The 24,714-nt window shown below is 36.6% G+C and overlaps 1 protein-coding gene across 6 annotated transcripts in view; it reads left to right on the forward strand.

Moving 5' to 3' along the window:
• Positions 1-24,714, forward strand: part of PKIB (cAMP-dependent protein kinase inhibitor beta) — a 136,366-nt gene that overhangs the window by 51,174 nt on the left and 60,478 nt on the right. Inside the window, exon 1 of one of the 6 annotated variants that reach the window (XM_023230641.1) lies at positions 13,070-13,116. The exons of the other annotated variants lie outside the window; for them this stretch is intronic. The gene's annotated coding sequence lies outside the window, so the exon portion shown is untranslated. Of the gene's footprint in view, positions 1-13,069; positions 13,117-24,714 lie in introns of those variants that run through there. 6 annotated transcript variants of the gene reach the window in all.

A 24,714-nucleotide genomic window follows, 5' to 3' on the forward strand; every position in this document is an offset into this window, starting at 1 on the left:
CGGAGCTTGCAGTGAGCCGAGATCGCGCCACTGCACTCCAGTCTGGGAGACAGAGTGAGACTTCCGTCTTGCAAAAAAAAAAAAAAAAAATTCCTCTCTTCTTATTTGGGATTCATAAAAACAAAATGTTTCTAAAATGTACAGTGAGAAATACTAAACACATACAACATTAGAAAAGTTGCCAGGACAATTGTTCTACTTTGTTACTATCTCCTTATTATTTACCTATTCTTAGTTGCTGGAAAGATTTTTTTTAGCTCAATTTCTACTTTGTATTATTCTAAGAGACCTGTACTGTCAACTTCAGCTTGTCATATCAAAGGAGATCTTGGACAACACGTTGTTACATGTTCAAAGACAGTCTGCTCATGCAAGTTGGATGAGTTTGAAAGTTGATAGGGTTTAGTTCTAAGTATCTGTGTTGTAATCAATTCCTATTTTTCAATCATGTTGTTGGTATCAACTGTTCCATAATTTGAACTAGCCAGTAAAAAGTTCAAAAGGACTCAGGTGGTGGACTACATTGAGATTATGCCAACATGAGACACATAAAGCAGTCAGTGATTGCCTGTAAGAACATTAACTCAACGGACTGCGGTTCACTTCTCACATGCTTACCAGCTGCAATAATGAATATTTAAATAAATAAATATTTCAATACTCTGGGCTCACTTTTCCAGGCCTATCTTTGATTAGTTTCACCTTCTCTTTGTTTTCATAATCTGTGTTCTGTTTTTTGTTCATGTAATTCATATTATGTGAATATGAATTCAAATAATGAGACATTTAAATAATGAAGAAAAGAACAAAGAATAAAATCAATTTCCTACCTCCCAGAATTGACTCATTTTATTTTATAATGTCTGCTTAAAGCTCCTTTATAAAGAAATAAAATGCAACAGTTAAGTCTCCTCTCAGAAACTCCTATGAATTAGTGTGCATTGTTTCAGTCTATTTTATATTTTCACTCATCTATTTATACAACCATTCCAATATTTAGTCTTGATTTGTGTTTTTTAACTTACAAAAATAATATCACACTTCTTTTCAAAACATTGTTTTTGAAATATATACAGATATATATAGTTCTAGCTCTGTTCTCCCTGTGAAATTTATATTTCACTTGGTAAATGAAACACTTCATTTGCTATTCACATCCAGTGGCCTTCCCTGCTCCTAAATTGGGCCCATGGATAGCAGAACGTTATTGCCAGAAAAGTTAGAAGAAAACATCATTTTAATTTATGGCTTTATATATTACCACACTGGGAACTTTTGAAAATGGCAAAAGCTAAAATGGATGGAAGTCAGGAAAATATGGTTTCCCAGGCAAACCACAGTGAAGGATCAGACTGCGTATGGAGAAAACAAAGCTATGAGAGGTGATGTGACTTTCTGGTGTTAAAGCCAAATAATCAGCAGGCCACTTATCTAGGGTTGTTTCTGTTTCCAGAGTGCTTATACAAGCCACACCAAAAGTTAACTTTGAGGCATTCCCTGTCACTGATTAATATATATGTGTATGTGTGTGTGTGTGTGTGTGTGTGTGTGTGTATATATATATATATATATTTTTTTTTTTTTTTTGAGATGGAGTCTCACTCTGTCGCCCAGGGTGGAGTGCAATGGCACGATCTCAGCTCACTGTAACCTCCACCTCCTGGGTTCAAGTGATTCTCCTGCCTCAGCCTCCCGAGTAGCTGGGACTACAGGCCCATGCCATCACACCCGGCTACTTTTTTATTTTTAGTAGACACCGGGTTTCACCATGTTGGCCAGGCTGGTCTCAAACTCCTGACCTCAGATGATCCGTCCACCTCAGCCTCCCAAAGTGCTGGGATTAGAGGTCTGAGCCACCTGACTGTTACTGATTAATTTTGAATTGAGCTTCAGCCAATCACAGACACCCAGATAGTTGATTGGTTATATAACAAGAGACCTCCCATTGAACCATACACAAATAAGGGAAATGCATAACTATAGTCAATCAAGTAATTTTTTACTTTATTTCCATGTTCAGACTGTAAAAGCCCACTGCTTAGGCTGCTACAGCAGAACTCTGTGAACCTCTTTCCGTTTTGGGTGCTGTCTGATTCATTATTCATTATTTGCTTAAATAAACTGTTAAGTTTATTTTGTCTAAAGTTGTTCTTTTAACCCTGGGTTACATAGCTAGTTAATGACCGTCCTTGAAATATCCAGCCCAAATCTCAAAATCAAAATATTGCATGGGGCAAGAGATAGAAAGCTTTTCTAGTTCATTGTTTGTTATTCTGGTGTTTATGTTTAGAAAACACACAGAGAGCTAAGATAATGCATTCTTAGAGCCACCTCATTAGAACATAAATGAAGTCTGATACCTTGCTTTCACAATGGCTGGTAAGAGTATAGGGTTTTTTTTTTTTTTTTTTTTTTTTTTTTTTGAGACAGAGTCTCGCTCTGTTGCCCAGGCTGGAGTGCAGTGGCACGATCTCGGCTCACTGCAAGCTCCACCTCCCGGGTTCTCCCTATTTTCCTGCCTCAGCCTCCCAAGTAGTTGAGACTACATGCGCCCACCACCATGCCCGGCTAATTTTTTTTGCATTTTCAATAGAGACGGGGTTTCACCATGTTAGCCAGGATGGTCTTGATCTTCTGATCTTGTGATCCGCCCTCCTCGGCCTCCCAAAGTGCTGGGATTACAGGTGTGAGCCACTGCGCCAGGCCAAGAGTATAGTTTTAATCTATCATTGTTTCCTTGTGCTTGCTATCTCACATACCAGGTAAAGCTATTTGCTCCCTCTTCTCACTCTGTCCCATTTGTCCCCTTAGGTAGGAAAATCTGGTCTGGAAAATCAAGTGTCACTGGTGATCAGACATCATCTCTTTTCTAGTTACTGTCAGCTTAGTTTTGTCCTTCAGTTGTCTTGATTTCCGGCTAGTGAATGAGTGTGACATATCTTTAAGGTTTGGGTGTGCCAATGTACTGGAGACAGAAAATTGACTCACTAATTAAACCATAGCTTGAAACTTGCATGTTCAATACAGACCTGTAATTTCCTTCACCTAGGCTTGGTCTCAGGTATTCTTCATAGTAAAGGTTATATTGCTATTGTATCACTATGATTCATGGTGTTAGGACACCAAATTCCTTATTACATCTTTATTTTAAACTTCTAAACTAGTATAGCTCCTAGGATTAAAAGGATTGCAGATTTTTAATTTTCTTAAAAAAGAGGCAGTGTTTAGGTATACCTGGTAGGGGAGAGAGCAAGCATAAGGAAAAATGAATAAATTAAAGCTATACTGTTACCAGCCATTTTGAAGGCAAGGCAAAGCTTTTTCATTTTTCTAATGAGGCAGCTCTAAGAATGCATTATCTTAGTTCTCTACATGTTTTCTAAACATAAGAAGCAGCATAACAAACAGAACAAAGGAGTAGAAAGCTTTCTATTTCTTCCCCATTCAATTGTTTGATTTTGAGATTTGAGCTGGGTATTTCAAGGACTGCCATTAACATTAACCAGCTATGTAACCTGGTGTTAACTAGTAAGTTTTACTCACTTCAAATTTGTTGTTGTTTCTCCAAAACGTTTTACACATTTATAAGATAAATAAAATCAGCATTCTTAGAAGGCAGCTATGATCACCACTCTACCACCAATGTCACTAAAATCAGTATTCTTGACTACCTGCTGGAAATAAAAATGTAATTCCTAAAATACTCATTATAAATTGATACATTACAAAAGTAAAGATCTATCTATCTAAGGTTAAGTTTCAAGTTTCACCTAATGTTCTTAATAAAATAATGGTAATTTGAATTCTCTACAAATATGTTCAGCCTATAATATTCTAATTTACAGATGCTTGAGAACACATAATATTTTTTATTAACTTAATGTCAAACTATTATCCTACCTTGTAAATAGCATAGAAATTTTAACTAGAGTCATTTAAAAAATCAAATTTCATTGGAAGGGAAGTATAAATGTATGCTTTTTAAAAAACACAACATTAAAAGGTTGAGATTATAACTTTCATAAAGATGAAATCACTATTTAAAAGCTGCACATGCACTGATTATTATTGTTTGTCTTAGAAGATGTATCTTTAAATTGCTGGAAAACATCATGAATATTTTCATTGCTAATTATTGTTTAAAGTCTTTAGTATACATCAGTTCTGTTTGTATGGGTATGGTTGCTGTAGTGTGCCTTAATAAAAAACAATGCTTAATATCAGTGAAAGCTCTTCTTTGGTTTAATTTGGGTTGTGGTTATATTGTTTTTTCATATCATGTGAACTGACTGCAAGGGGTTAACCCAAAATGAGCCACTTCACTTAAAATTATTCTATGTGTTAGTTTGTGAATTCTGTTGTCGGTATTTAAATGTATATCATAGTTTAATCATATCACATAAAGTTGTGATTTCAGGAATACTTTATATTTCTTTTGCTGCTTTTGCTTGTGACAATTGACTAGCCCACCACAGAGAATTTCTTAGTCTTTTTAACACTAGATGAACGTTTGAACTGACCAGAAAATTGTTTGGAAAGAGCACGAGACAATGGAAGTCAAATCTCTCTTCCATACCTTGTTTTGCCCCTTTCTGTCTGCAGGAGCCTCATAAGTCATTCAGAGATGCTGCAAAGTGCAGGGGATCAAACCATTGATTGCTGAATTTGAGTCTTACTTTTGTCATTTATTATTAGCTGTGTGACTGCTGGTAAATTACTTAATCTCTCTGTCTCTGTGTTTTCATTTGTAAATGGTATTAGTATTAGTGCCTCTGCCCCAGGGTTATTAAGAAGATTAAAGCAGTTGATATTTGTAAAGTACTTGGAATATTGCCTGTACAGCTAATTGTTTAATAACATTTTAATGTGATGTGACCTCATCAGATCTGATGTCTACAAACAGTACTTTGAGTTTGAGAATTGTATCATTTTAAGTGTTTCTTGCTTTTGCTTTCAATACATCTTGAAATTATTAGACTGGTGAAAACATTGTTTCTGTGTGGAGTATAACACACATTGTTTCTGTGTGGAGTATGTTTCTGTTCTGTGTAATGATTATACAGCTAACACTGATTTTTTTTGTCATTTGTTTTAAATCAAGGCATATTTGCAGAAATAAAGGACTGCTTTAAAAACTAAGCAAAATATTCATGTATCTTAGAGTTGTATGGATTTGACAGTTCCTATAACTGGGTTTGGGACTTGTTTCTGCATTAGATACATATTTTGTTTACCTCCTAATGGGTTAATGTCATTTATTTTATTTTTCAACTTTTGTCTTTATAACTGTGTTATTAGATGGCAGACTGTTTGGAAAGCTGAATTTGATTATTGCTTTTCAGTTCTATACTGCCAGTGAAAATATTCTGCTGTTTGTCACTTTTCTTTAGTACAGGTTGTTTACATGACTTCTATCTTTTAGAGTCATACACACATAACTCTTAAATAATCCACAATCTGTTTTAATTATGCTTGAAACCTGTTAAGTTGGAATATTTTATAGGACAAAGAGTAGTGTAACATTGTCAGTATAAGAATTGGTGGTAGAGGATAGGGTTAGTTTGTTTTTTAATGACAGGGCATGGTCTCCAGTGTGAAAGAGGTCATTGGAATTGGAACTTGTTTCCACTGATGGGAGAAAGTCCAGCCGAGCTAGTAGGCTCATTATCTGGAGAGAATAATGATGTCAACAGGAGGCGGTCCTGGCAGATAGGGGGTCGGAGTCCACTAGGACCAGCAAGGTGCAGCAGATGGTGTCCTAGTAGGTGGGTGGGCTGTGGTGACACAGAGTCTGGAAGCAGACAATATCCAGGCAGATAAACAGATCTGTTCACAGACTGTGGGTCACATGGATTGGGGCTGAGGCTGGGGCCTGAAATACAGGCCCTGGGAAACCTGGATAGACTAACACAGAGGCCAATCTTGGAGGGAGTAGTGAACTACATAGGGCATTAAAGCAGAGACTCTGTTATGTGGGGCCACAGGTTAAAGGATACTTGTGATATCCTCAGCTTTGGGGGTTATATGGATTGGAAGGATACTGGAGCTGGAAGCCAGGAAGGTCTTTAAAGATGCTGACTTCCATATTCCTTAGTGCAGACTCATGTGACTGTCACCTTTTGAAAACTGAAAAACTCAAGTGTGTTAATTACAAAATTGTGCTTTACTTTATTACTGATGAGGAGATTAAAAAGCAACTTTGATACAATCAGTCTTGCCTTTTTTTTTTTGCAAAGGCTGTAGTGACCTTCAGATGAGACTTAACTTCCTGCAGTTGAAACTGCTCACATGGGGCCTAGGTGAAGTGAAGCATGCGATATGGAGGGGTTATTATTCCTTACTCTGCTTAGATTTATCCTTAGGAAGAGGTTATCTGTCTAAGAAGAAAGTATAAAATGAAAGAATTAAGAGGTAGGTCTTTGTCTTTGACTGAAGCTTGCTTGTAATAGAAGAGAAAACTATGTGGAAGTTGCTGAAATTAATTTCCTTACAATAATATGAGTGTTAACTGGCTTTTTCCATGACAATCATTATTTGGGGGAATATCAGCCCCAGTTACATTATTTGGGAATGCCCTACGTCAAACCAGGGACTGCACTTCTAAGAACTAAGAAAAAATTGAACATTGACTCTTTTGCTTGAGTCTTAGCATTTAACAACCTTGTATTATTGATCTTGGACTTTGTGTGTATCCCTATGTTTGTAATCAAAGAAAAACAAAACCCTCAAAACAAAATCCAAGCATTCTCATGCTTTACATTTTGAAATTAAATCTCTAGTTGATGTCCACTTTTAAAAAATCTAAGTTACTATGAAGTTTCAAAGTGCTATCATTGTTTTTCCAAGTACTATTTTCTATAGAGGAAAAAAATCCATGTTTCTTTTTATTCGATTTTCTTTACAATGGTGAATCTTGTCTAGAGAAACAATGCATTCATTTATTAAATAGAAGTTAATTTATGCAATTAAAATAAAATAAATGTTTCTGCCATAAAACCTAGCTTCAAATTCTCACCTGTGTGACTTTGGGGCAAGTAGTTTATTATGCTGGGTTTTAGTTTTGTATCTCAATTTACGCCTTCTTCATAGAAATACTGTATTTCTAGTACACCCTTGGGAATCAGGATGGATGACAAAGCTTTCTTTTTTTTAATGGAATTTTTCTTACTGGAAGTCATTTTGGTATGTTCCACTTTTACATGCCCTCACTAGCTATATGCAATTGTATCTGTCAGGCTTCCACCAGAGAAACAGATGAGAAACAGAGAAACAGAAACAGTAGGAGATATACATTAAGACACTCATTGCAAGGAATGGGCTTAAGGAATCTATACACTGGCAGAACGGTAGGGTGGAAACTCTGGGGCAAGAGTTTAAGCTTCAGTCCACAGGTAGAATTTATTTTTCCTCAGAAAAACCTCAGTTCTGCTCTTAGGCCCTTTCAGATGATTGAATCTGGACCACTAAGATATTGAGGATAATCTTCCTCACTTAAAGTCAATTGGTTGCAGATATTAGTCACATTTATAAAATTCCTTCACAGAAACTCCTAGATGAGTGTCTGATTGATTAACTGGGGACTACAGCCTAGTCAGGTTGACGCATGAAGATGATCACCACATCACAGTCCATACTTTGTCAGCTTTAGACTCAGGCACATTTCCTGGAACCATATTTAACCTCAAAATAAAGAACATAGCAAAGTTACTCTTCCACCTAATGCGATACAGCTATCCTGAAGCATGTTTTCCAACCCAAAACATGGTAACCCTTTCCCTACAAGAGGATTCAATGTCATTCACTTTCTCCTTGACATTCTGTAACTTAAACACAGTAAAGTTAGCTATTATTAATATGTTTTATGTTAGATCATAATGACTTAAAAGAGGGAAAGAAAGCAAAAATCTTAAATACATGTGCACACACATTTCTAACAAAATAAGGGATACTTAAAAATTATAGTCCTTGCTTCTACAACTGGCCATGTCATAAATGGTCAATGCTGGTATTTATGATTCCCTTCTTCCATTACCCATTTCATAATTCTCTGCTCTTAAGCAGGCACCTCAGCTGGCTATGCTTCTTAGCCTGGCAGGGTGACCCAAACCTTCATTCATGAAGAGGCTGGGCCATTAGCAGTCCTGCCTGAATTGAAATATTGTGGTTTTCTATTGGTTTTCTTCACAGAATGTGGTAGTAATAAGAGATGCCCTAAGAGATCTCCTGTGTTTCAGAAATGCTCATCCTTACCTCCATTGTATGGTATAGCCCGATTTCCCCTTGGTAATCAGGATTCACCACTCCAACCAACATAGTAATTTCTTTCTTTGCCTGTTGATTCAGAGGTCTGGGGATCTCAGAGTGACTGGCGGCAGCCTTAATTCCCAGTTCAGTGGAATCCTTATGTCTCCTAGTGGAAGCACACCTCCCTTTGAAACTAAGACCTCTCCACCAGCAAAGGGTAAGGTTGTGGGGACATGAAGCAGTTTTTCTCTAGTGGATTGCTAAGTGTAATAGTTATTGATGTCACTCTCGTTTCCACCCCTTGATTGTTGGATTCACGAATCCTGGCAATAGGAGATCAAGCACCACATATTGAGCATATACATTTTTAGATTTTTTAAATTATACTTTAAGTTCTAGGGTACATGTGCACAATGTACAGGTTTGTTACATATGTATACATGTGCCATGTTGGTGTGCTGTACCCATTAACTCGTCATTTACATCATTTTTAGATTTAGAACATGTACAGCCACCTAGAGGATATTTCCAGAGCCCAGCAAAATACTACCACCTACTTGGCACTATGACTGAGTCTTCAAAGGCCATTCCACTGTTTTCTATTATGCCATCTAACTCAGGATGATGGAGAACATGGTAAGATCAGTGAATGAAAGTTTCTGTACTTCATTTGCTGTGAAGTAAGCTCCTTGATCAGAAGGCATGCTGTGTGGATTACCATAAGCATGGATTAAGTATTATGTAAATTCATGGAGGTAGTTACAACAGAAACTTTACATGAGGGAGAGTAAATTTATATCCACAGTAAGTGTATAATTCCAGTAATAACAAAGCAGCACTTTTCCAAGATAGAAGCAGTCTCATATAATCAAGCTGTCACCAGGTAGCTTGGTTAATCACCCAGGGAATGATACCATACTGGAGGCTCAGTGTTGGTCTCTGCTGCTGGCAGATTGGGCACTCAGCAGTGGCTGAAGTCAGGTTGGCCCATCTCCAACTTCCCTGTTGAGTGGAAGTTCATGTTACTGAGCCCATGCGTAAACTTCATCCCTCCCCACGGCCACCGTTCACAAGCCCACTGGTCAAAGACAGCAGTGGCTGGGGAAAGAAGCACAGTATCCACAGAATGGGTCATTCTACCCACTTGATTATTAAAATTCTCCTCTGCTGAGGTCATCTTTTGGTGAGCATTTACATGGGACATGAATGTTATGTTCTATGTCCATTTAGAGATGTCTATCTACATACCTCTTCTCAGCTATCTTTGTCACCAATTTTTCAATCATGTTCCTTTTAAGTTGATGGCCATCTCCAAACTGTTGACCACAGCCCATGAGTCAATATAGTCTTATACCTCTGGCCATTTCTCCTTTCAAGTAAAATGAACACCCAGTTTTACTGCTCAAAGTTGTGTCTGCTAGGAAGACTTCTCTTTAGCACTGTCCTTCAGATATATATGAGAAAGGGGCTCTAGTGCAATCTCTCTTTACATTTAGGTGGTATTGGCATATCGTGCAATACCATCTGTAAACCATTCTGAAATCTTGTTTCCTCAGTCAATTGATTGCAGGGAACTTCTCAGGAGACCATAGGTGTTGACTGGTAGAGAGAAGGTAATGGCAGGAGTGGGGACCATGGGCATTTGGGTCACTTCCTTATGTAAATTACTTGAGCCTGTTTCAGGCCAATCACATATATACCACTTCCATTTGATATTAGGGTACGGCTGTACATGCCCAATGTTAAAAGTCTTGGTGGGTAAGACAACAACCTTTTAATGATGGGTAGCTTAGATTTCATAGTAACTTGGTGGCCCGTGGTGAGGTGTTCAGTTTCTGTATAGACCCAGTAGCAGACAAAAAGCTGTTTCTCAAAAGGAAAGTAGCCGTCTTCAGAAGATGGCAAGGTTTTGGAACAAAGCCTCAGAGTGTGCACTGTGATTCACCTTCAGGGACCTGGCAAAGGCTCCGATCAACATCTCTATCTGCTACTGGCACGTTAAGCACCATCATCAGATCTGATTAATCATATGTTCCAAATGACAAAGCAGCTTACATGGCAGCTTGGACTTGTTATAGAGCCTTCTCTTATTTGGGGAATCACCCGAAACTAGCAGCTTTTTGGGTCACTCAATAAATCAGTCAGAGTAGTACACCCAAATAAAGAATAAGTTGCTTCTAAAATCCAAAGAGGCCCACCCACTTGGCATTGTGTTTCATTTTTGGTTGCATGAGGAGCCAAATGCAACAACTTAATCTTTACTTTAGAAGGGATATGTCTAACATACCCCATATGACTAGATCCCTGGGAATTTCATTGAGGTGGCAGGTCCTACCCACACCAAGTAGATGAGTAAATGAGATGTGAGGGGAATCATCACCCCTGCATCCTTCAAGTCCTCAATGGGGCATTAAGCTCTGCAGTCCCTCTAGGAATACAGATTTGCTTCTGATTTATTCTTTTTCTAAGTGGAGACAGTTCTGGTGATTTCTACTTGGCCTCACTCCCTAGTTCAATAGTTTTTTGACTCTTGTTTATATACAGATTAAGAATTTAGTAGATTACCTATTTCTTTTCTAGAAACACCATGATCAACTAGCCAATTTCACAGGTCTCCACAAGTTAGACTATTCTGTTTACTGCATTGACTTTGCTGTTCACTGTGTAACCACATCAACCTTGTCTTTGATGATTAAGGCTGCCACACAGCCTCTGTCACCCTGGGAGCCAATTATCCTTATTGCATTTAGGTATACCACCCAGTTCAGTGGCAGCAATTCCCATGGTAGTGTCTGACCTGTAAGAAGAAGGATCACAGAGCTCTTTAAGGATGCTGGGGCTCCCCTCACAGATTTATTTCTCACCATCATGATGGAATGTGGGTCCTCAGGACTCTCCTGGGGTATGTGAGCATGTCTTACATGATAAATTTATTCTAATATTTCGACCTCCCTCTCTAGCCTTTGGATATCTTCCTCTTCAGTGTAGCAAGGCAGTTAGTTCTGGCATTTGATTTCATTTAAGGTAGACCACCTTGTAGTCCATGTTTCAGCCAACGAACCAAACTGTTAGAGCCTTTTTCTAACCCTTTGAGCTAAAATATTGAATCCAGAATCTCTGCTTAGTGGGATGATATCAATAAATTCATCCTGATGCAACTTTATGGGAATTTTACTATGGTGGAAGGCCCTACACAGGCCAAACAACAAGTTAAACAAGAGGTGGTGGTAATCATTACCCCTGTGTCCTTCAAGTCCTTGATGGTGGCACTAATCCCTAAAATCCCCCTAGGAATGCACTTGAAAGGACATGATTTATGTGATTCAACATTATGTTTCTTCCACAATTATCCCACATACTTAATATTCATTTACATAATCCCCAGATTGTATAAATTGGAAAACTCATGCAACTTTTTTGGTATGTAGCACATTTCCTTGTGGACCACACTTTGTACCTTAATCTTTGGGGCCTGTTGGGACTTGAACCTAGTTAAAAATCTAGAAGCAAAGAGGGGTATCGGGGATAAATTCTGAGGAGAATCAACAGGGTCTTGCAAGACACCTACCTCAGGAACAGCCGTTACTGGTTCTTTAGGCAACACAGAGTTAACCTCAGACAGGGGTGGGAAGATTTTTCTATTGGCGAAACTCATCAGAATTTAGAGGTTTGATGTCACAAGTTTGAGTGGGATTTCCCATATGTCCCCATTGTAATTTTCAAGATCCCACTTGTTCTCAATCAATTCTCCTGCTTTAACAGGAGAAATTCATTTTGTGTTGTAATTCAGCAACCCAAAGTGTGAGTCTGCTTTTGAAATCTTAGCCCTATGGCTATAGGAGACAAGGATTTGTTTTTGGGCAGACATAGAAGTATTCAGGTTATTTATGCAGAGCTTGAACAAGAAATCTCAAGCCCTGAGTTAATCTTTTTCATTCCATTTTCCATAGCACAGTTGTCAGCAACCTGCCAATTTCATCATACTCTTTAGTCTGGCTAAAATGTTCTAAGGTACAAAACATATGGTCACCTAAAACTTTGCCTTTTACAAATACTTCATTATGAGTATTCAGTCATGATATTGGTATTTCTCTATTGCCACATCATGCCACAGACTACCAGTACCCTCTTCACAACTGAAAATTGTCTTTAATACCTTTAAATTTAATCACATTAGAGAACACATTCCAGGAATAGCAGAACCAAACCAATTCATATAGTTTATCCTTAAAATTCTGTTCCTATGGAACTACTCTTACTACAAAAATCTGTATCAGTCAGTTATGGCTCCACCAGAAAAACAGAAATTGCTCTGATATAACTTCAGGTGCAACTTATGGAGAATGTACATACACACACACACATATATGTTGTGTGCATATGTGTTTGTGTGTGTGTGTGTGTGTGGAGAGAGAGAGAGAAATTTATTCAAACTAATTGATTTGTGTGATTATGGAGGCTGGCTGGGCAAGTCCAAAATCTTTAGGGCAATCTGCAAGCTGGGAATTCCCTGGAGGAAACTGAAGCTGCATAGTCTACAGGTAGAATGTCTTCTTCGTCAGGGAAAGCACTCATCTGTTCTTTTGATGACTGAGCAAAACCTACCCAGATTATTGAGGATAATCTCCTTTACTTAAATCAACTGATTATAGATGTTACATATATCTGCAAAATTCCTTTACCACACCACCTAGATTAATGTTTGATTGAACAGCTGGGGCCTATGGCCTAACTAAACTGTAGTTTAACTTTGCTCTGGATGACTCAGAGTCATCCCATATACAGGCAGATAGATGTAGGTGCTGTGTCCACAAAGATTGAAGCTAATTACATGCACAGGCTCCAGAACTTGGTTTCTTGAAGAAGTTGTAGGTAACACTTTCTTTTTCTTTAAAATATAGAATAAAATATTGCAGCCACAAAATGCTCCTTAGTAGTATGATTTGGCTCTTGCTTCCCTGCCCTCCAAAAAGGTTTAATTGAAGTAGCCTTTTCTCAACAGACTTTTTTTCACTCTTCAGAAAATTGCCTGTGGTCTATTGTTATTAATGTCTTTGAATTGACACATCCATAACACAGTGGGGTTGTCCTGATCTTTGGGTCCAGGACCCTTTTCAGTTGTACTCATTTATTGCTGCCTGTGCAGGGGCTAATTCTGCTAACAGGTTTGGAGTTTGGTTTTGTTTGGCTACTCAGGAAGAATTCTAGAATTGGAAAGTTCCAGAAAACTGGTCCCTGGATAGGTGAGCTTTCTCAGTCTATTATTTAAAATGTTTAAAATGTACTAAAAAGAAAATAATGAGGTTGATACATGACTAGAGTGATCTCTTGGCTGAGTGAAAGGAACACATTCGTGGGTGAACATCTGATTAGTCATCACCAAGCAAGGTGAAAGGGCTTCCTGGATTGTTTTTCCAGGTGACTAGCATCTCCAGCCAAGCTCTTGTGATTTCCTTATGTGGAATAATGATGTGTGTTGGTGTTCTTCTCTTTTGCATGTGTTCTGGTGGCCAAGAGGAAAGACATAAATTGCTCTGACAGGATTGTAGGTGCCAAGCTACAGCTGTGCGAGAGATTTTTATGAAGAACCTCTAGAGCAGGTTTTCTGATGGTTTAGCATTCAAACCTGGTAGGGCGGTGATGGGGTGGGGGGAATTTGACTCCGGAACATGCACTTTATTCTCTCTGTTAAACTCAGTGGATTCTCTTTAATGTAACTTGAAGGGATTATTTGAAAAAAAAAATTGGAGTTAAGGGGCTTCCTGGCCAGGTGCAATGGCTCCCACCTGTAATCCCAGCAATTTGGGAGGTTGAGGTCAGGAGTTCCAGACCAGCCTGGCCAACATGGTGAAAACCTGTCTCTACTAAAAGTACAAAAATTAGCTGGGCATGGTGATGCACTGTAGTCCCAGCTACTCAGGAGGCTGAGGCAGGAGAATGGCTTGAACCTGAGGGGCAGAGGTTGCAGTGAGCCAAGATGGTGCCATTGCACTCCAGCCTGAGCGACAGAGAGAGACTCCGTCTCAAAAAAAAAAAAAGGCAAGGGGGGCTTTCTAACAATCAACAATTCCCTCGTTCACTGGGTGCCTTCCCCCTTCTCCAATTATGGCCAGCAAGACATGCACCTGCATTTTATTTAAGGCCAGATAATCTTTGTGCTTGAAGCCAATCTGATTCTTTCTATTGCCTCTTCTGGTTTTTCATAAGCCCTAATCTTTACGTTCTGCTCTGTCAATAAGATGAAGTATGAAGAATTTAGGGTTTGGAGTCAGACCAGGGTTTGGATTTTTATTAGGAGGTTAACTGATTTCCTCATAAAGAAAATGTAGATACTTCAGGGCATTCTGTTGGAATAAGATCATGTTTGTGTAACGTGCACGGTACAGGATACATGCAAAGTGTATTTTCCTTGTTGCCAATTCTCCATTTCCTAAACATAAAAATATGGAAACAAATAGGAGTTTGAGTGGAGATGAGAATTGTCCTTCCTGTCATTTCTTCCAGTCCTTTAACTGTGACTCCATATGTTATATGCTAAAGGTAAACTCACACAAGTTGCCATTTACCTCTAGAATATTGTTTATTGTCTTAATAATGGGCATTTATTGAACGCTATGTTCAGGGTTCTTAACCAAGGCTAAGTAGGACCACAAATATCGGTCAACATTATTATGTGGTTGCAGATTTTAAGAATGTAAACCTCCATTTTGGTATTCTATCCTCAACTTTCAAAAACAGAGGTAGACCTTATTTCCAGTCATCAGTTGTTATATTTTTTCTGTACTGATTTATTCATAATCTGTCTGAATATATTACGCTAGATTTATATATTTTTTAACTTCATACTATTTCACAATTTCAGTGTTAGTAAGAGAAATATATCTTAATAGTTCAGATTTTTTTCTTGTAAGAGAAAAATATGAATCATGTTAGCTCACTTTTTGGTTCATTCTCCTAATATGGTTAGAAACTTAAATTTACTTTTGGCTTTCCTGTTTTCTCTCCTGCATTTCAGTTAATATTCAGGGACTTTCTTGTTTGTTTGTTTGTTTTTGAGACAGAATTTCACTCTTTTGCCCAGGCTGGAGTGAAGTGACATGATCTCAGCTCGTTGCAACCTCCGCCCCCGCGGGTTTGAGAGATTCTGCTGCCACAGCCTCCCAAGTAGTTTAGATCCAGGGACTTTTAATTCTTATGTATAAGTACCATATAGTCTGTTTATCATTATAAAAATTTGCTGTTTCAATAAAAACATATTGAGGACCTAAAAATGTGGAACAAAAAATGGAAATGGCACCTGACTGCTATAGACAGAATATTTGTGTTCTCTCCACTAAAAAATGTTTATACGTTGACATCATAAAGACCATGGTGATGGTTTTAGGAAGTACAGAACCTTTGTTAGGTGGCTAGAACATGCTAGTGGAGCCCTCATGAATGGGATTAGTGCCTTTTTAAAAGAAACCCAGGAGAACTCTCTCTCTTTTCTTAATGTGAAGATGCAGCAAGAATGTAGCCATTTATGAACCAGAAAGCAGGCCCTCACCAGATGTTAAATCTGCCGGTGCCTCCACCTTGGACTTCTCAGCCTCCAGAACTGTGAGAAATAAATTTTTTTTGTTTATAAGCTGCCCACTCTACGGGATTCTGTTGTAGCAGCCAGACAGATGAAGACACTGCCTTCATGGAGGTAACAGCCTAGTACAGAAGACAAACATAAATAAATAAAATTACACATATATAGCAACTAATAGTGATGAAAATTATGGGAAAAGATATATTTCTAGAGAGAATAAACTTAATGTTGATAATGCTAATCAAAATAACTTACTTTTAAAATAATTAGATACCCTGTGTAAGGATCTCTTATTACTGACTATTATACTAGCCTATATAAGGAAAAAAAGTCATTTTAGGCTTATTCTTCTATGTATAAAATACTGAGAAAGAAGTAGTTATTTATGCTCTGTCCAGATCTGGAGCTTTGAAACAAAAACTTAAAAAGGTGCCTGAAATTGTAAAATTTGAGCTCAACGGTAACCATGTTATATTTTTGTATTTTTTCCTCCCCTTGATAATAATTTATCTTTTATGGTATTGTGAGTTTTGTTTGTCTGGATATGATATAATATTCTTAAGAGATTCTTTTCCTTTCTTTCTAGGAAATCTTCAGGCTTAGCACTTACAAATATTTATAAAAAAAACAACTGACTATGTAACTATTGTATGTACCAGTATAATCTGACCAGATGTCTTTGTGTCCATTAAATAAAAGATCTGATAAGTCTGTTACATAAAAGAATAGTATATTGTAGACATATCATGAAAGTTTAAATCCTCTTTCAGAGAAGAGTAACAATTGCATAAATGTCATTTTTTATTTTAGGTAAACTGCACACTATGACTTTAAGCATATTGCTATACAGTTGAAAATAATCAGTTCATGGAGAATTAAATAAAGTTTTTTACTTAAGTATATTTTAAGTATAGTATTTGAATTTGAAAGAAGTTAAATTTGCCTATTGTGCTAAGAAATTGTTCCCATAACATCAAGCAAAGCTTTTTAGCCAAACTGATGTATCACTACTGAGATTTGTCCCCATTCATGCCACATGTCTGGCTGTCACTGCCCCTGACCCACAGTGAGACAGGACCATGGAGTTGCAGCTTTAGCTCCTCAGCCAGAAACCCAGCTGGGAGAAGTGAAGGGGCAAGAAGTTTGATGGGGGTGTCAGGCATCCAGGGAGTGGAACATGAGAGAAACAAGGGAATTCCAAAATTATAGACGTAGTACTGAGGGAGTCAAAGCAGAACTGGCTTATAGATAAAAGCCAGTAAAGGCAAGACCACCAATGATCCGTATGTTTGCTCTATGCACACTAGCTATATTTGCCACATACATCTCCAGGTTGTTCACCTCCTCAAAGAGGCTGTCTCTGTTTCCTCATCTGATTTAAATACTCCTTGAGTTCTCATTATTATCTAATGACTTATTTTTCCCTTTTAGAATTATAAAGTGTAAATTATGTATCTGATTACTTATATATATTCTCTTTTAGTCTTCTTTTAAAATAAATTTTATTGTGTATGTTTGAGGTTTGTAACATGATGTTATGAAATATATGCACAAAATAAAACAGTTAAAATAGTGAAATAGATTAACATATCTATCATCTCACATAGCTACTTCTTATTTAGTCTTTAAGGCTTTTTTACCCCAACTATCTTCCAGTTGTTCAATAAACATTTGTTAAATGAATAAATGATGATCAAAGCTTTCAACAGGTTGCTGTTGGTGTTTCCCTTTATCTAGGAGGACTTGAGTCTAAAATTGCTACTCGTGGCTACATATTCATTAGGGGCTCACATGAACATCACCAAAATGCTTGGAAATGTACACATTTTTTCAAAGTGGTTATTCAGTTGACTTGCAATAGGTGTTGGTGATCACCTACCCCCAAAATGCAGCTATTTGTCCCAACCTAGTATCACAATTATGTTAGCGTCATTAGTTGTTTTTTATTGATGTCAGTGATTGATGTAGATTATATTTTGTAGCTAACTTGGCTTTCATTTTTAGTGAAATATGTAGAATTTGATACTGAGGGGAGTTTATGAGTGAATGATTGCAGAAGTATTGGGACTGTCTCCAGTTTTGGGCATATCTACAATGCTACTTCCTTTTTTACCATGGTTTAGCAGAAATTGCTTGGAATCTTTCTTATATTGATGTTTCCAGAAAACTCTGTTGATATTTATTGCTCTTTTTTCAGCTGTATGTTTCTAATGTTTGAAAGATATGGAAGCTATCCAATTTAAACACTGGCTTTCAGCCACATCTCGATGTACTCATGAAAACCAATAAAAATTCTTTCAGTCCAGCTTCACAGATGCAGGAATCATGTAGCTCTTTCTTGAGCCATTAAGGGACACAGTAAAGATAAGGGTTTTATCATATATCAGATATGTGTGGTGTGTACACTAGCCTTAAAGATAAACTCACAAATTCTGATTTTCTGCTATTGTCCTGAATCACTGGATGAAGCTCTTTATATCATGCTGATTAGGATATATACTAAAATTAAATTTACTAATCTTTTATGCAAATTCAAAGAAAAAGCTTCCTAGAACCTTAGTTTGTTAATTAAAAATAATTTAGAATATTATGTACTTTCAATCTTCTGGGAGTCTAAAATGTTTTTGTAATGGGTTGGTTTTGTGCTGGTTCTGGAATAATTAATAGGAAATATTAGACATAACTTATATTTGCAGAACTAGTGTGGGCCAAGTCGTGTATATTATTCCTTGACAACATCAGGCACACATGATCACTAAATTAGTTACTGTATAATTAAGATAATTAAATGATCTTTACTAAGTGACGAATCATATTTGATTTACAAATTCGTAAAAGCAATGATACAACTTTTGGCTACATCTTACTCTACTGCAGAGTAGGAAATGCATTGGCTAGTTTGCTGAGTGCTTTAAGATTATAATTTAAATACTGTCCCTTGAGATGTTAATAAATCCAATTCCCTGATATTTAACATTTAACCAATTGCCTTCATTCATTTATACTCTTATTTTTCCTGTTTTCAAGCTTGAAATTGTTGCTTTCATAATGGTGTGATGCACCGATCACATGGAAGTTTAACATAAACTTAGAGTTTAAACTTGATTTTTCCTTATTAGTGGAGACCCTTTCTGGGCAGAGGTCTTTCTGAATTAAGGCCAGAGGAAAGCCTTGTTTGTTGGCAAAAGCAGAACCTATCTCAGGACCACTACTGGCTACTACATCCTCTTACCTTAAATCTGAATCACTGAAGAGAATCTGAATCACTGAAGAGAAGGAATCTTGGTAATGTTAAATGTTTATGTTAACAGTAGCATTTATTCATTTGTTAAGCATTCATTTGACAAATTTTTATTGAGTACATACTTACCATCTGCCACGCACTCCTCTAGATACTGCTGGGAATGTAGGGTTGAACAAAAAAGAATCATAGCCTAATGGAGCACCCATTTTTAAAATAATATTAAACAGTAAGCTTGAATTATATAATATTATTAATCAAAGCAACTTTTCATAAGGAATGAAACTACACTTTACCAAATAGAAGTCATATGAACTTTTAAAATGAAGAGACATTTCTATTTGCATGTTATTTACATGCTTCTAAACACTTTAAAATAATTTTTTTCTGACAAAGTTTAAAGATCTCTAGCTCTCATTAGAATTTTATTTAGTCTGTAATTGACTTAGCAAGTTAATGAGGCTTTATATACATATAAAATAAACTTGAATGTATTTTTAAATGTCTACATAGAGAGTTCTATGTATGTGTGAATACTCTTTAGAAAGATATTTTCAAAATTGTTGACATCTGAAAGATTCATTCCTTACTGTGCTGTTTCCTTCAGAGATTATGCAAAATTTAATTGTGCTTTTAAAGACATTGTGCATAATCGATCTACGGATAAATCAAACTGAATATGAAATCATTTTGTGAGGCCATTTGGTTCTTATATGATCTAGCTATAGGTACTTGATTGTTTTCCCCACAAAAGCACTGAGTAAACTTATCTTTGTGAAAGGAATATGATCTTCCTTTCAAACAGTGAAATGGCAAGAGTGAAACATGGCGAGAGTTCCACTGTTTGAAAGGAAAGGCATCTTCTTAACTAGCATTTATTTTTATTTTTAACTATTATTTTAATTTCAGGGGTACAAGTGCAGGTTAAAACTATAATTTAATAACTCTCAGTCTTGAGCTATTTTTTGGTAAAGTAACCTATGTGTATCACTAGCACTGATTTAATGAAGTAGCGAGAGGAGAATCTGTAAATGTAGAAATAAAGTAATTGAAAATCTATTAGCTGAGAGGTTCCTGCTCATGCTGTATTTAGAGAACACAATTAAAAGAAAAAAATGGAAAAAAAACAAGGAGGTTTCATGTGAAAAGACACAGAGAATGACAGTACACAATAGAAAGAGCTGGGTTAAAGAAAAATAAAAATGGAAACATTTATCTAGTGCAGCATGATATTAAAATATTCTGAAAGAGCATGAAAATTAATTATCTACTTTAGTTTTCCTTTACAAATGAGTTGGAAATGTCAAACAAATTTCTAGATAAATGAGAAGGCTAAGCACTGAATCATTTGCAGGTGTTTCCTGAACACAGCAGAGCCTGGTGGATTCTGACATACATGAGAAAAGCCCCCACCAATTAAGGTGGGTTTCTCATACTCATATGCACTTCCACTGTTGTGGACAGTATGGTCAAAAGTGAAGAAGCCCATGTTGCCCTTTGTTTTGAAAGACAAGATGATATGGTGGAAGGAACACTGGGCTGAATCTCTAGAGACCTAATTACACTTTCACTCTTCATCTCAGCAACTCGGAGACCAAAGCATGTAGGATTTCAGCTATGGAACTAGAGGACTGAGATGAAAGAGTTAAACATATTCTCCTCTAAGGTCCCTTCCAAATTGATCATGCTGTAGCCTTGGGATATGTTGTTCTCTTACAGACTAAACCACAGATACAATCATGTTCATGCTTGGACCTCAGGCCTGAGAAGGCTTCCTATATGTTTACAATTGTAATCGCTGGAAAGTATACAGGGCATGGATATCTTGGAATTAAATGAGCACATGGTTACTTACAGTAAAAAGTTTCTGTTTCATTAAGTACAAATTCTTGATTAGAATACAAGCAGGCAGTTCTCCCCACCTTTGCAATTCTATAGCCTAAAGGATTAGGCTAAAATGATCATGTTTATTATTAAGCAACCAAAGGAAGATGTTCTCATATGGAAATGTGTGATTTCTTCAAGAAAACATATTTGCAACAGGATTGTAAATAAGAGAGAAAACCCAGTGATTGATATATTTCTACAATCAATATTACCATTCATCTCAAGACCCACTCATTTAATAAGCCTTTTATGTGTAAGACACTTACATTTATAGATTAAATATTTATACTTAGACATTTTTAGTGTTTTAGAAGAATAATCAAAAGGTAGAAAATATACATGATTTGTTAAATGTAACAAGCTGGCATCCTATTTCTACATTTGAAAAAATAAAATAAGCTCAATTTGGGATCTGTAACCAATGTGTTCATCAAAATGCTACAAGAATAAATTGTATGGATAAACATGATTGGCATACCGCACACTGCAATCCTCCCTCAGAGATTCACACTCAGCAGTAACATCATCTGAGGCAATTTATTTAGCTTAAAAAAACTTTATTGACATAATTTGCTACCATAAAAGCCACCCATTTAAATAGTTTCTAGTATATTCACACACTGTCACGTCACCACAATGCATTTAAGTCATTTTCTTCACCCCAAAGATAAACCCTATAAACATTAGTTGTGACTCCCTATTTCCCCCAAAGCCTAGGGACTCCCTCACCATCCTTAGGCTACCACAAATTTTTCTTGTTTTGTAAATTTGATATTTGGACATTTTATATAAATCAAATCATACAACATGTGGTTCCTCTCATTTAGCATAATGTTTTCAAGGATCATCAATATTGTAGCATGTATCAATCCTTCATTCCTTTTTATTGCCAAGTAATATTACACTGTAAGAATATACTACATTTTATTTATGCATTTATTAGTGACGATGGGCCTGTGTGTTTTTTCTACTTTTTGGCTATTATGAGCAACATTGCTGTGAATATTCCTGTAGAAGTTCTTTGTGGACATATACTTTCATTACTCTTGGTTATGGTTATATATCTAGGAGTGGAACGGCTGCATCATATGGTAACCCTATGTTTAACAGTTTGAGGAAATGCTAAACTATTTTCCAAAGAGACTGCATCATTTTACATTCCAGCCAGCAATGAATGAGGCCTGCCATTTCTCTGTATCCTTCTCAACACTTGTCATTGTTTTTTTTAGTTATAGTCATCCTAGTGATTGTAAAGTGGTATTTCAACATGGTTTTAACTTGCACTTCCCTAATAGGGGATAATGATGCTCTGTATCATTTAATGTGCTTATTGACCATTTACATACCTTCTTTGTAGAAATGTATATTTATGTTCACTGCCCATATTCTAAATTGGGTTACGTATCTTTTTATTATTTACTTGTAGTTCTATATATACTTAAGGTCCAAGTCTCTTATCAGACATATGATTGGCAAGTGTTTTTTTCCAATTCTGTAGGTAGCCTTTTCACTTTTGATGCTGTCATTTGGTGCACAAAGGCTTTTTATTTTGATGAAGTTCAATTTATCAATTTTTTTTTGTCACTTGTGCTTTGGTGTCATATCTAAGAAATGATTGCCTAAACCAAGGTCACAAAGGCTTACTCCTATGTTTTCTTCTAAAAGTTGCATAGTGTTTGCTCTTACATTTAGATCTGTGGTTCATTTTTAGTTAATTTTTGTATATTGTGTGAGGTATAGGTCCAACTTCATTCTTTTGCATCTGATATCCAGTTGTCTCAGCATAACTTTTTGAAAAGACAGTGCTTTCTTGCACTGAATTAATTGCCTTGGCACTTATTGAAAATCAATTCACTATAAACGTATGGGTTTACTTCTGGACTTTCAATTCTATTCCATTGATCTATGTATCTTTTGCCAGTATCATACTGTCTTAGTAACTGTAGCTTTGTTAGTAAATGTTGAAATCAATAAAGGTGAGTCCCCCAAGTTTGTTCTTTTTCAAGGGGGTTTTGGCTGTTTTGCATTTCTTGAATTCCAATTAAAATTCAGGATCGGTATGTCAATTTCTGTAAAAAAGAAAGTTGGATTTTGATGGGGCTTGTATTTGAATCTGTAGATCACTTTGAGGAGTATTTCCGTCTTAAAAAGTCTTCAGATCCAAGATCTATTTATGAACCCTCTCTTTCTTTCTTAAAAGGACCTATTTCAAGGTGCAGGAAAATCTTTAGTGACATTCTTCATATCACTCTTCTTGACAAAACTGTTTAACATTAGAAGGTATTTCTGTCAACTATGCTGATGACACAAGGCTAAGAAAAGAACATATAGTAGACCCAATGATATCAGGACAGACTGATATACTGACATCAACAATATGATATTTTTCAGTCTAAAATATCAATAACTATATTTAGGTTAAAAAATTTAACTGTTCTAGAACAGTTTGGGGAATTTTTTAAAAAATATTATATATGATTGATACTTATTTTAGCTCTAGAAGTGAAGACTTAGGACATGATAGCTGGCTTTTTAGATACTTGAAACTTCATATATGGATGAAGAAGCAAAATGAAGCAAAATAATAGGATGATGTTATCAGAGGATAGATTCAGCACTGTGAACATATTTTATACATTATAAAAGGCTATTGTGATATATTTATTAGTTTAAAGTATAATTTTAAAAAGACCATCTTAATAATATTAGATATTCATAATGATGACCATCAAAACTGCAAGAGACTCAGTTACCAAAAGAATACTTCCTTTTTCAGTATCTTGTATTTACCTAACAGGAGAGAGAAATTGGAACATTTTAGAGACGTTCTTAGCAACAAAGTTTGCAAAGGTTTTACCCTTTGCAGTGAAGAGTAAAATTGTTCAGTTGAGTCCAGGTGATTGTGGTGGTAACTTTATTGGCATATGAGTACTAATAAAGTACTCATAAAAAGTACTTTATGAGTACTTTTTAGAGTTCACCAATTTTGGAGTTGATCTTCCTTCTTTCCTTCCTTCCTTCCTTCCTTCCTTCCTTCCTTCCTTCCTTCCTTCCTTCCTTCCTTCCTTCCTCCCTTCCTCCCTTCCTCCCTTCCTCCCTTCCTTCCTTCTCTCTTCTTTCCTTGTCTCCTTTTTTTATTTTTTATTTTTGGAGTTTCGCTCTTGTTGCCCAGGCTGGAGTACAATGGCACAATCTTGGCTTACTGCAACCTCCGCCTCCCAGGTTCAAGCAATTCTTCTGCCTCAGCCTCCTGAGTAGCTGGGATTAGAGGCATGAGCCACCATGCTCAGTTATTCTTTTATTTTTATTTTTATTTTTTTGTATTTTTAGTAGAGACATGATTTCCCCATGTTGGACAGGCTGGTCTCGAACACCTGACCTCGGGTGATCCACCTGCCTTGGCCTCCCAAAGTACCTGGCCTCTTTCTGATTGAAAAACATAAAGCTGAGGCATAGAGGAATATCTTTTCTATGAGTGAAGTGGCAACTTAAGCTAACATTGAAGTTAGTAATAACATTTCTACAACTACTGAAATCTTTCTTTATGAGGTTGGTAAAATTATTACTGTCTCTTTACTAATGAGTAAACTGAAGTTTAGAGAGGGTATATAACTTGTCCAAAGACACAGAGCTAGTCAGTAGTGGAGCTAGCAACACTCAGGGGTGTCTAATTCTAGCTGCTGTTTGTCTGCCTTCCAAGAGAGAGGCTTGAGCAATAAATTATGTAGGTTTAGTTTAGTGACTCAATTCCTTAGGTCTTTTTCTG

Source organism: Piliocolobus tephrosceles, chromosome 5 (assembly GCF_002776525.5).
Source record: "Piliocolobus tephrosceles isolate RC106 chromosome 5, ASM277652v3, whole genome shotgun sequence".
Lineage (NCBI taxonomy): Eukaryota > Metazoa > Chordata > Mammalia > Primates > Cercopithecidae > Piliocolobus > Piliocolobus tephrosceles.